The following is a 13,777-nucleotide window of genomic DNA, read 5'->3' as shown; positions in this document are numbered from 1 at the left end:
AAATTACATGAGACAAATATAGCAAATAGTATATGTCTTACAGTTTATACTATATTTATACTATGGTATAAATAATATAGTTTGTATCTTAAATATCTAATATTGATAAAGTATTTGATGTCATAAATGAACATAATTACCCCGGCCTCAAGATTTCTGTTCATTTTTGTTTTATACATTTTAAATTTATGAAATTTAAAAAATTTTTATAACCATAATTTGCACAGAAATTTCAGATGGTGGAAGTATAATGAAAACTGATGAATTGTGTTTGCCAGTCCTCTGTATCTATTAGCTTCATCCTAATTACTTAGATCTTTTTCTTTCTAACTATGTATTCTGTGATTATGACTGGCTTTCTTTTAAGTTGGAAACCTTAAGCCATATGTATTTCATTCTTTGCTTTAGCAGAGATGTTGTATTCTTTACTTTGATTTTCTTTATTTATACAATTTTTTTCTATTTTTCTTTCTTTTGAAAAAGATTACTGATTTTTAGAGAGAGATGAATGGGGGAGGGAGAAACAATTTGTAAGTGGAACAATTTGTTGTTCCACTTATTTATGCATTCATTGATTGATTCTTTTATGTGGTTGTATATGCCCTGACTGGGGATTGAACCCACAACTTTGGTGAATCAGGATGATGCACTAATCAACTGAGCTACCTGGCCAGGGCCTAGAAGCCATTTTAGACATGAATCGAGGTAAAAGTCATTCTATGGCATGGCTTCAGAGCCAAGGTGAGGTACGCATCTTACTCCCCTCCACAGGCCTATACCACCTGGTGGAGGGCTGCCTTGATCCACATTCTAAAATCCCGTTGGCCCTATCCTGCTCAACTCAGTTTAGGGAAGGAATGAGGAATGGGGGTGCAACTTAGAGCAGAGACCTTTGGCATAACCCCACTGGAGCCTCCCAGGAGGGGTTCTGGCAGTGCAGCTGCAGGGCTAGGGAGAGGCGTAAAGCTTCCTCCCTTCTGCGGGCTAGTGCCCCTCCCACGGCCTTGGTCTGTTTTGTAAGTCTCAGTTCTGCAGAGCAAACATGGGTGAAATGGATAAATTTCTAGAAACATACAATCTTCTAAAACTAAATGAGGAAGAATCAGAAAATCTGAATAATCCAATTACAACTAATGAAAGTAAAACAATAAAAAAAGAAAAATCTCCCAGCAAACAAAAGACCTAGTCCTAATGGTTTCACAAGTGAATTTTACCAAATATTTGAAGAAATAATACCTATCCTCAAACTGTTCTAAAAAATTCAGGAGGAAGGAAGATTTCCAAGCTCATTTAACAAGGCCAGCATTAACCTAATTCCAAAACCAGATAAAGACAATACAAACAAAGAAAATTGTAGGCCAATATTCTTGATGAACATAGATGCTAAAATCCTCAAGAAAATATTAGCAAACCAGATCCAGCAATACATTTTAAAAAATCATAAACTACGATCAAGTGCAATGTATTTTAGGAATGCAATGTTTGTACAATATTTGCAAATCATAAAAATGATACATCACATAAACAAAATGAAGGATAAAAATCACACAGTCATATCAATAGATGCAGAAAAGGCATTTGATAAAATCCAGCACCCATTTATGATAAAAGCTCTCATCAAAGTGGAGATAAAAGGATCATAACTCTTATAAAGGCCATATAAGAGAAACCTACAACAAACATCATACTCAATGGGCAAAACACTAAAAGTGTTTCCCTTAAGATCAGGAACAAAACAGCGATGTCCACTTTCACCACTCTTATTCAACATAGTAGTGGAAGTTCTAGCCACAAATCAGAACAAAAGAAGAAATAAAAGACATCCAAACTGAAAAGGAGGAAGTAAAACTATTATTTACAGATGACATGATATATAGAAAACTCTAAAGACTCCACCAAAAATCTAACAGTACTAGCAAATGAATTAGAATTTGGCAAGGTAGAAGAACACAAAATTAATATTTAGAAATTGGTAGCATTTTTATATACAATAAACTGTCAGAGAGAGAAGTTAAGAAAACAATCTCACTATCTCAACAACAACAAAAATAAGGTATCTAGGAATAACTTTAACCAAGGAGGTAAAAAATCTATACTTGGAAAATTATAGGGTACTGAAGAAAAAAAACTGAATGGCACAAATTGAAGAAGGTGCAAATAAGTAGAAACATATACTACATTTATGGGTAGGAAGAATTAACATCATTTAAGTATCCATACTATCCAAAGTAATGTATAGATTCAACTCAATTTACCAATGGCATATTTCACAGATCTAGAACAATTACTCCAAAACATTATATAGAAACACAAATGACCCTGAATAGCCTCAGCAATCTTGAGAAAGAACAAAATTGGAGGTATCACACTACTTAATATCAAACTATATGACAAGGCCATAGTAATCAAAATAGCATGGTATTGCACTAAGACCAGGCATCCAAATCAATGGAACAAAATAGAAAGCCCAGAAATAAACCCACACTTTTATGGTCAATTAAAATTTGACAAAAGAGGCAAGAACATACAACAGGATACAGATAGTTTCTTCAATAAATGGTGCTGGGAAAATTGGACAGATACATGCAAACAAATGAAACTAGACCACCAACTTAAACCATACACAAGAATAAACTCAAAATGGATTATAGACTTAAATGTAAGTGCATAACCATAAAAATCCTAGAAGGAAACATAGGTAGTAAAATCTCAGACATTTCTTCTAGCAATATTCTTACAGATATATCTCCTCAGCAAGGGAAACAAAGGAAAGTATAAACAAATGGGACTATATCAAACTAGAAAGGTTTTTCTTGTGCTAGAAAATGAAAGGTTTTATTTGCAACTTACACAACTTTGTAAAAAAACAAACAAAAAACACAGTTCAGAGTCTAACATAGGCTGTTAAACATTTTGTTGTCTGAAAAATACTCGTAATATACCTGTTTAAAAATATTCAAACATAAAATTAATGAACTTTGATAAAATGTTTCTTAAGATGACAGTTTATAAAAAGTTAATGTAATTTAAACACATATTAGTAAAAATGCAGATATATTTTGTCAAGAGTAAAATATCAGTTTTATTTAGGCTAAGTACAAAAAAACAAAACAGATTATATACCTACAACCATTAAAAAATTAATTGTTCTGAGAATACTAAAGCACTGAATTCAATGATCCCTTTTGAGATGAATTATTTAAATTTTTATATCTTTAATATTCAGATGTTCATAGCTATTTTAAGAAATATTTTTAGTAAGATAAGCCAATCTTATTATTTCTGTAAGACAGGGTTCTAAGCAACAGGTATGTAACACATCCTAATACAAATACTGTGATAACACCTGTGTTTAAAACTATTTGTCACTAGAATAGAGTCTGTACCCCTGGATGCTTTTACTTTTAAGCATACTTTGTTCCATCAGAATACTACATATCAACCACAAGAAGGCATGCGGAAGCATGGAAGGCCACCGTGTCATACAAAATTTGATATGGACACCTAGGATCACATTACCAACTGGATATCAAAAATTAAAAAGTTCTAGAAAATTATTGAGAGGCCAGAGTTTCAGGTACATAATACATTTTAAAACACATTCCCCAAATTTCACCCTTTGTACAAAAAGGGCTCATCTTAGAGTATAAATGCAATCAGCGAGGGGAATGTGGATATGCAGTGTGTTTCCTGTGGTGCAAACGCTGCCCTGTGGTGTGTGTGACACTCTGCAGGGATGGGAAGTAAGCAGCAGGGGCAATGGGCTAGACCCGTGACAACCCCGCACAGGAGCAGCAGTGGGGTGGAAGTGCTTACCTCTGGCTTAGGCATTGACCTTACACTTAAAAGTGGTTTCCAGAGAGAGCAGTAACTGTAGTCACTGGCCACATACAGAATAAGGGCTAGAGCAAATAAAAACAGCAAGAAAATCACAGCAGACTTCTAGCATTTTAATAACTTTTGCTTTTGATGACCTTCTGTGATCTGGAACCTTTGTTTTAGATACAATTGGGGAGCTTACAGTCCTTGTCCTTCTTCAGGTTGCTGCCCACTGCCATAAAGGTCTGGTTCTGGTATATCTCAGAGGTGGCTTTATCTTTAGAGAAAGACATAATTTCTTCTTCCAAAAGCCTTCTCTTGTCTTCAAGCTTCATTCTCTCTTCATTGTGAACCCTCTGGAGGTGCTCAAACTTGGCCTGTATCTCCCTCTCTGCTTCCTGGAACATGGCTTCCTTCTCCTTCACCCGCTGCACAAACATCTGCTTCATCTTCTCTTCTTTCCTCTGGCATTCCTCATAGAACTCGTGTCTTTTGGCTTCATAGGTCTCTTGAAGGCTGAGTGGCTGGTTCTCAGGGCCCAGGTCAGTGAAGCCCATCTCCTGCAGCCTGCAGCGCCGGTACAGCTCGTAGTGCCTGCAGTGCGTCTGCTCCCGCAGGTCCTCCATGTTGGTGCAGATGAGCATCTCCCTCAGCTTGACGACGTCGCAGTGGCTTTCATTTTCCACTTCTACAACACCTCACCCGTACTGGTGCCCTTTGACCATCTTATTTCCAACCTTCATCTCTTCCCTACTTCCTACAACAGCGAAGGGCAGGTGTTCATTCATTGAAGCATTGATCTTAGCCACAGTGTCATCCTCTGTTGGGAACTGGTATATCTGGACGCCACTGTTGACCAGCTCACTCATGATCTTGATCTTAAACTTCTGCAGTTCAGTTTTAGAAATTGTATCTGCTTTGGCGATCACTGGTATAATATTCACCTTGCTGTCCAGGCTCTTCATGGTCAGGAGGTCAAGCGTCTTCAGCGAGTGGCCTGTCGGGGAGATGAAGTAGAGGCATGCGTGGATGCGGGAGTCCTGGTAGTTGAAGAGGCAGCGCTTAATTTTCAGTTCTTCTTGGAGAAAAGCCTCAAACTGAGCGTCTATGTAGTCAACAATCGGCTGGTAGCTCTCTTCATTGTTTATTTGGTCACCAAATCCCACTGTATTCACAATAGTCAACTTCAATTGAACATTACTTTCTTGGAGTTCATAAGTCTGAGCTGCAAGTCTAACATTTGGGTAAAAATGTGGAGATTGGCAGTCTTCAAAATTAGTATTAAACAATGTATCAATCAGCGTTGATTTTCCAATTCCAGTTTCCCCAACACAGAGGATGCTAAAGCAGAAGCCTTGCTGGATGGATCTGTTGACCAGCTGATCAGGCAAACTGTCAAATCCAATGTGGCCAGATGTCCTTAAAGAACGAACATTTTCTCTTTTACTCTGTTCATCGTCAGATGAACTTGGGAGGTACTTGGGAGGACAGACAGCAGCCGGGGGTAAGCTAGCAGAGCGGGAACTCAGCACAGCCCCCACCCCCAGCAAGCTGCCAGTCAGAGCCATAGGGAGGGGAGGAGGCAAGGAGAGAGCACGCGGGAGTGAGGGGCGGTGGCGGCTGGGGAAGTACCAGGGGGCGAAGGGTTGGGGCCCGGGGGTGGAGGGTGAGGGCAGCGGTTGGGGAAGCAAGAGGGGGTGAGGGGAGGGGGTGAGGGGCAGCAGCTCCGGAAGCACACAGGGGGGGGGTGAGGGACAGGGAGAAGGGGGGAAGGCAGGGGGGTGAGGGGCGGGGGCGAGGCGCAGCGGCCCCTCAATACAAATGAGCAAACCTAAAAAACACCTGTTTACCCAACAATCCCCTGGGAGGGGAAGGGAGGGTGGGGGGGGTGGAGAGTGGAGGTGAGGATGGGGGGGAGCAGCTCGGGAAGCACGTGGGGGGGGCAAAGAAGGGGGGCAGGAGAAAAAAAAGAAAAAAATTCTTCTCACAACTAGGTTCATTGATTTCTAAATAGGTTGAATAGCCTGCTGCCCACCAATCCTTCTTCTGGACCCCAACCAACTTGGCTTGCCCACCCCAGACGACCATGCAAGCCTTTGCTTTTTTAACACTGTCTGGGAAGAACTGCCAGGTAGACTGACCTGCTGAGTTCATTGAGTGTTGAGAGAGGTAGTGCTGCTTCCCTTTCAAATGGTTTCCCCATTGTTTGAAAACGAAGACTCTCCAGCCTGTGTTTCTGAACCTGTGTGTCTGCAAAACTTCTGTTTTATGTGAGGCTGAAACATCATGTTCCTGTTAAGTAACTCTCTATTCTAATGGCTTCTGCACTTGAGTTTGCAAATTGACAGTCTCCCTTTATACCTCTCCCCATCTTTTGTTTCCCCCAGTTTCTACAGCTAATTTTCTTCTTTCTATAGCTACTTTTGGCTCCTTTCATAAAGCCAATTTGTTAACTGAAGTACTTAGTTGTTGACAGTTTACAATAATAAATGATTAAAATACAATTTCTGACCATTTCATTGTATATGTGCATTAAGCTGAGAACACATGTGTTCCTTAGTATTATATATTGTAATAGCTTTATTGAGTTAAAATTGACATTCAATAAACTGTACATATTTAAAGTGTAAAATTTGATGTTTTGATGTGTGTTATACATGTGTGGAACCCTCACCATGGTCCAATAGTGAACATAGCTGCCCCCTGGGTTTTCCCAGCGCTCCTTTGGAACCCCCTTCTTCAGGGATCTACCGATTTGCTTTCTGTCACGATGATACTTGGCATTTCTTGGAATTTTATGTAAACTGAATCATAGAGTGTGCACTGTATTGTTTCTCTGTTACATATTTGGAATGTTTCCACTTTGATTTTTGTTATTTGTTGACAGGGCATCCAGGCTAGAGAGGCAGGTGCTGATAGACAACATACTACGGCTCAGTTTGTGGGTCTGCCAACTGTGAAAAGATGACATTCATTCTGAATTTTCAAGTGTGCAACTCTTAAAATTTCTGTGATCAGAATGTTACATTATTTTATAGCTTAAGTTTGGAGTCCATCCTGAAAATTACCTGTGTACAATGATATAGTAACATGCCTTTCGCCGCCACCACAAGGTATTTTTTTTTCTTTTTTTGCTCAATTCGTTTACCTTTTTTCACCCAGCTCCCCACCCCACTTCCCTCTTGCAGCTGTCAGTCTACTCTATGTATCTGTGCTCCTGTTTCTATTTGTTAGGTAGGTTGCACATATAAGTGAGATCATGTGGTATGTCTTTCTCTGACTGGTTTATTTCACTTAGCATAATATTCTTCATGACCACCCATGCTGTCACAAAAATACAAGCGTCCGTCCTTGTTTTTTTTTTTTTTTTACAGCTGAGTAGTAATCCATTCTGTAAATGTCCCACAGCTTTTTTATCCACTCATCTGTTGGGTACTAGGGCTGCTGCCAGATCTTGGCTATTGTAAATAATGCTGCATGAACATAGGGTGCAGACATTCTTTCAATGTAGTGTTTTGGGTTTCTTCGGATATATTCCCAGAAGTGGATTCACTGGGTCAAAAAACAGTTTCATTTTTAATTTTTTGAGGACACTCCATACTGTTTTCCACAGTGGCTGCACCCATCTGCATTCCTACCAACAGTGCACAAGGGTTTTCTTTTCTCCACATTCTTGCCAGCACTTGTCATTTTTTGATTTATTAATGATAGCCATTCTGATGGGTGTGAGGTAATATCTCATTGTGGTTTTAATTTGTATCTCTTATAATTAGTGATGTTGAGCATCTTTTCATATCTCTATTGGCCATCTGTATATCCTCCTGGGAGAAATGTCTGTTCAGATCCTTTGCCCAAAATGACTTCCAGTACTATGTTGAATAAGAGTGGTAAAAGGAGAAAATGGCAATAAACAACTACATATCAATAATAACATTAGATGTAAATGGATTAAATGATCCAATCAAAAGACATAGGGTAGCTGCGTAGATAAGAAAACAGGACCATAAATATGTTGTCTACAAGAGACACACCTTAGAACAAAAGACACACATAGATTGAAGGTAAAAGGATGGAAAAAAACATTTCATGCAAACGGAAATGAAAAAAAGCTGGGGTAGCAATACTTATATCAGACAAATTGGACTTTAAAACAAAGGATACAGTAAGAGATAAAGAAGGCCACTATAGCTCTGTGGCCGCTGCCTCAGGCGCTAGAGTAGCTCTGGTCGCAACATGGCGACGCCCCGGAGGGGCAGAGCATCGCCCCCTGGTGGGCAGAGCGTCGCCCCTGGTGGGCGTGCCGGGTGGATCCCGGTCGGGCGCATGCGGGAGTCTGTCTGACTGTCTCTCCCTGTTTCCAGCTTCAGAAAAATGAAAAAAAAAAAAAAAAAATGAAAAAAAAAGAAAAAAAAAAAAAAGAAGGCCACTATATAATGATAAAGGGAGCAATCCAACAGGAAGATATAACTATTATAAATATCTATGCACCTAATATAGGAGCACCCAAATATATAAAACAGACTTTGATGGATTTAAAGGGCGAGATAACAGCAATACTATAATAGTAGGGGATTTCAATACCCCACTAACATCACTAAATAAATCCTCAAGAAAGAAAATTAACAAAGAAACAGCAGACTTATTGGAAACACTAGATCAACTTGATTTAATAGATATCTTCAGAACCTTTCACCCTAAAGCAACAGAATATACATTCTTTTCAAGTGCTCATGGCACATTCTCTAGGATAGACCACATGTTAGGGCACAAAAGAGCTCTCAACAAATTTAAGAAGACTGAAATCATATCAAGCACTTTCTCCGATCACAACGGCATGAAACTAGAAATGAATCACAGCAGAAAAGCTCAAAAATTCTCAAACACATGGAAACTAAATAGCAGGGTGTTAAACAATGAATGGATTAAGAATGAGATCAAAGAAGAAATAAAAAAATTCCTAGAAACGAATGACAATGAGCATACAACAACTCAAAATTTATGGGACACAGCAAAAGCAGTGCTGAGAGGGAAGTTCATAGCACTACAGGCATACTTTCAGAAGCTAGAAAAAGCTCAAATAAACAACTTAACCCTGCATCTAAAAGAATTAGAAAAAGAACAGCAAGTAAAGCCCAAACGTAGTAGAAGGAAGGAAATAATAAAGATCAGAGCAGAAATAAATGACATAGAGGCTAAAGAAACAATACAGAGGATCAATGAAACTAGGAGCTGGTTCTTTGAAAAGGTAAACAAGATTGATGAACCTTTATGTAGACTCACCAAGAAAAAGAGAGAGAGGACTCAAATAAAATTAGAAATGAGAAAGGAGAAATAACAACTGACACAACAGAAATACAAAATATTATAAAAAAATACTATGAAGAACTGTATGCCAAAAAACTAGACAACCTAGATGAAATGGACAGATTCCTTGAAACATACACTCTTCCAAAAATAAATCTGGAAGAATCAGAAAACCTAAACAGACTGATTACAACAAATGAGATCGATACAGTTATCAAAAAACTCCCAACAAAGAAAAGCCTGGGGCCCGATGGCTTCACAACGGAATTCTACCAAATATTCAAAGAAGAACTAACTCCTATCCTTCTCAAACTATTTCAAAAAATTCAAGAGGAAGGAAGACTTCCAAGCTCCTTTTATGAGGCGAGCATAATTCTGATTCCAAAACCAGGCAAAGACAACACAAAGAAAGAAAATTATAGGCCAATATCCCTCATAAATATAAATGCTAAAATCCTCAACAAAATATTAGCAAACCGGATCCAACAATATATGGAAAAAATCATACACCATGATCAAGTGGGATTTATTCTGGGGAGGCAAGGCTGGTACAATATTCATAAATCAATCAATGATTCATCACATAAACAAAAAGAAGGAGAAAAACCATATGATAATTTCAATAGATGCAGAAAAAGCATTTGATAAAATCCAGCACCCATTCATGATCAAAACTCTCAGCAAAGTGGGAATACAGGGAACATACTTCAACATGATAAAAGCCATCTATGAGAAACCCACAGCCAACATACTCAATGGGAAAAAATTAAAAGCAATCTCCTTAAGATCAGGAACAAGGCAGGGGTGCCCCCTTTCACCACTCTTATTTAACATAGTCCTGGAAGTCCTAGCCACAGCAATCAGACAAGAAGAAGAAATAAAAGGCATTCAAGTTGGAAAAGAAGAAGTAAAACTATCATTATTTGCAGATGATATGATATTGTATATAGAAAACCCTAAAGTCTCAGTCAAAAAACTACTGGACCTGATAAATAAGTTCAGCAATGTGGCAGGATATAAAATCAATACTCAGAAATCAGAAGCATTTTTATACACCAACAATGAACAGTCAGAAAGAGGAATTAAGGAAACAATCCCCTTCACAATTACAACCAAAAAATAAAGTACCTAGGAGTAAACTTAACCAAGGAGACTAAAGACTTGTACTCGGAAAATTACAAAACATTGATAAAAGAAATCAAGGAAGATACAATCAAGTGGAAGCATATACTGTGCTCATGGTTAGGAAGAATAAACATCATTAAAATGTCTATATTACCCAAAGCAATCTATAAATTCAATGCAATACCAATTAAAATACCAATGACATACTTCAAAGATATAGAACACATATTCCAAAAATTTATATGGAACCAAAAGAGGACACGAATAGCCTCAGCGATCTTAAAAAAGAAGAATAAAGTGGGAGGTATCACACTTTCTGATATCAAGTTATACTACAAGGCTGTTGTACTCAAAACAGCCTGGTACTGGCATAAGAACAGGCATATAGATCAATGGAACAGAACACAGAACCCAGAAATAAACCCAAAGTTCTATGGACAACTGATATTTGACAAAGGAGGTAAGGAAATACAATGGAGTAAAGACAGCCTCTTTAACAAATGGTGTTGGGAAAATTGGACAGCTACCTGCAAAAAAATGAAACTAGATCACCAGCTTACACCACTCACAAAAATAAACTCAAAATGGATAAAAGACTTAAATGTAGGCCGTGAAACCATAAGCATCTTAGAAGAAAACATAGGCAGTAAGCTCTCCGACATCTCTCGGAGCAATATATTTGCTGATTTATCTCCACGGGGAAGTGAAATAAAAGACAGGATAAACAAATGGGACTATATCAAACTAAAAAGCTTTTGCACAGCTAAAGACAACAAGAACAGAATAAAAAGACAAACTACACAATGGGAGAACATATTTGACAATACATCTGATAAGGGGTTAATAACCAAAATTTATAAAGAACTTGTAAAACTCAACACCAGGAAGACAAACAACCCAATCCAAAAATGGGCAAAAGAAATGAATAGACACTTCTCCAAAGAGGACATACAGATGGCCAATAGGCATATGAAAAAATGCTCAACATCACTAATCATTAGAGAAATGCAAATTAAAACCACAATGAGATATCACCTCACACCAGTCAGAATGGCGCTTATCAACAAAACAACACAGAATAAGTGCTGGCGAGGATGTGGAGAAAAGGGAACCCTCCTGCACTGCTGGTGGGAATGCAGACTGGTGCAGCCACTGTGGAAAACAGTATGGAGATTCCTCAAAAATCTGAAAATCGAACTGCCTTTTGACCCAGCTATCCCACTTTTAGGAATATACCCCAAGGACACCATAGAACGGCTCGAAAAGGAGAAATGCACCCGCATGTTTGTGGCAGCATTGTTCACAATAGCGAAGATCTGGAAACAGCCCAAGTGTCCGTCAGAGGACGAGTGGATTAAAAAGCTTTGGTACATATATACTATGGAATACTACTCAGCCATAAGAAATGATGATATCGGATCATTTATAATAACATGGATGGACCTTGACAACATTATACGGAGTGAAATAAGTAAATCAGAAAAAAAACTAAGATGAATCCATACATAGAAGGGACATAAAACTGAGACTCAGAGACATGAACAAGAATGTGATGGCAACAGGGGCGGAGGGTTGGGGGAGGGGGGAGGGGGTGAAGAAGGAGAGAGGGGTTAGGGGAGGGGAGGGGCACAAAGAAAACCAGATAGAAGGTGACAGAAGACAATTTAACTTTGGGGGAGGGGTATACAGCACAATCAAATGTCAAAATAATCTATAGATATTCTCTCTCAACATATGTACCCTGATTTATCAATGTCACTGCATTAAATTTAATTTAAAAAAAAAAGAGTGGTAAAAGGAAATACCTGTTTTGTTATTGATCTTAAGAGGATTGCTTTTCATTTTTGCCTAAAAGTACGACACTTGCTGTTGTTTTGTCATATGTCATGTGCTTTATTATGTTGAGTTATGATGCCTCTAGCCCATTTGATGAGAGCTTTTATCATAAATGAGTGCTGGATTTTAGCAAATGCTTTTTCTGCATCCACTGATATGATCATGTGATTTTTATCCTTCATTTTGTTTATGTGGTGTATCACATTTATTGATTTGCAAATATTATACCAGCCCTGCATTTCTAAAATAAGCCTCACTTGATCATGGTGTGTGATCTTTTAAATGTACTGCTGGATCTAGTTTGTTAATATTTTGTTGAAGATTTTAGATTCTCCAGGGATGTTGGTTTAAAATTTTCTTTCATTTTAGTGTCTTTATCTGGTTTTGGAATTAGGATAATTCTAGTCATGTAAAATGAGCTGGGAAATCTTCTTTCCTCTTGAATAGTTTTAGTAGGAGAATAAGCATTAGTTCTTTGAATGTTTGGTAAAATTCTCCTGTGAAGCCATCCAGTCTAGGACTTTGGCTTGCTGGAAGTTTTTTAAATTATTGTTTCACTTTCATTAGTTGTAATTGTTCTATTCAGATTTTCTGATTCTTCCTGATCCAGTTCTGAAAGATTGTATATTTCTAGAAATTTGTCCATTTTGCCTATGTTGTCCAGTTGGTTGGCATGTAGTTGTTCATAATATTTTCTTACAATCCTTTGTAGAGTGTTTCTATGGGGTCAGTTGTTACTTCTCCACCTTCACTTCTGATTTTATTTATTTGGGTCTTAGAGAAGACCCAAATGATGTCTGGTTAAAGGTTTTTCCATTTTATTTAGCTTCTCAAAGAACCAGGTTTTGTTTTCACTGATATTTTGTATCTTTTTTTTTATTATTGTTTTTCATCTCTATGTTGTTTACTTCCACTCTGATTTTGTATGTGTGTGTGTGACAGCAAGAGAGAGAAAGACAAAGAGAGAGACAAATAGGGACAGAGAATAGGAAGGAGATGAAAAGCATAAATTCTTCCTTGTGGCTCCTTAGTCTCTTTAGTTGTTCATTGATTGCTTTCTCATATATGCCTTGATTGGGGGGCTGCAGCAAAGCAAGTGAACCCTTGCTCAAGCTAGCGACCTTGAGCTTCAAACTAGCAACCTTTGGGCTCAAGCCAACGACCATGGGCTGATGTCTATGATCCCATGCTCAGGCTAGTGACCCCGTGCTCAAGCTGGTGAGCTTGTGCTCAAGCTGAGTGAGCCCTCACTCAAGCCAATAACCTCAGGGTTTCAAACCTGGGTTGTTTGCGTCCCAGTCCAACGCTCTATCCACTGCACTACTGCCTGGTCAGGCCACTCTGATCTTTATTATTTCCTTCTTTCTACTTAGTCTGGGCTTTGTTTGCTATTCTTTTTCTGGTTATTCTAGGTGTATAATTAGATTGTTCTTTGAGATTTGTTTTGTTTTGTTTTGTTTTGTTTCTTGAGGTAAACTTGTAATACTATGAACTTCCCTCTGAAGACTGCTTTCACTGTGTCCCATAGATTTGGGGTTATTGTGTATTCATTTTCATTTGTTCCCAGTGAACTTTTAATTTCTTCCTTGATCTCATTATTAACCCATTCATTGTTTAAAAACATGTTATGTAGCCTCCATGTGTTTCATTCACTCAGCTGACTGTGATAAGTTCAACATCAAATGCAGCAAAA

General features: G+C 38.2%; 1 protein-coding gene and 1 pseudogene across 5 annotated transcripts in view; both read right to left on the bottom strand.

Annotated features, from left to right (window-relative positions):
- TMEM117 (transmembrane protein 117) overlaps positions 1 to 13,777 on the bottom strand; it is a 535,376-nt gene that overhangs the window by 327,429 nt on the left and 194,170 nt on the right. The gene's annotated exons all lie outside the window — the stretch shown is intronic.
- Positions 3,970 to 5,009, bottom strand: LOC136322992 (septin-10 pseudogene; annotated as a pseudogene).

Source organism: Saccopteryx bilineata, chromosome 2 (assembly GCF_036850765.1).
Source record: "Saccopteryx bilineata isolate mSacBil1 chromosome 2, mSacBil1_pri_phased_curated, whole genome shotgun sequence".
In the NCBI taxonomy this organism is placed as follows: domain Eukaryota; kingdom Metazoa; phylum Chordata; class Mammalia; order Chiroptera; family Emballonuridae; genus Saccopteryx; species Saccopteryx bilineata.
Note: the sequence above shows the minus strand (reverse complement) of the source record. Positions and strands in the feature narration are given on the sequence as shown.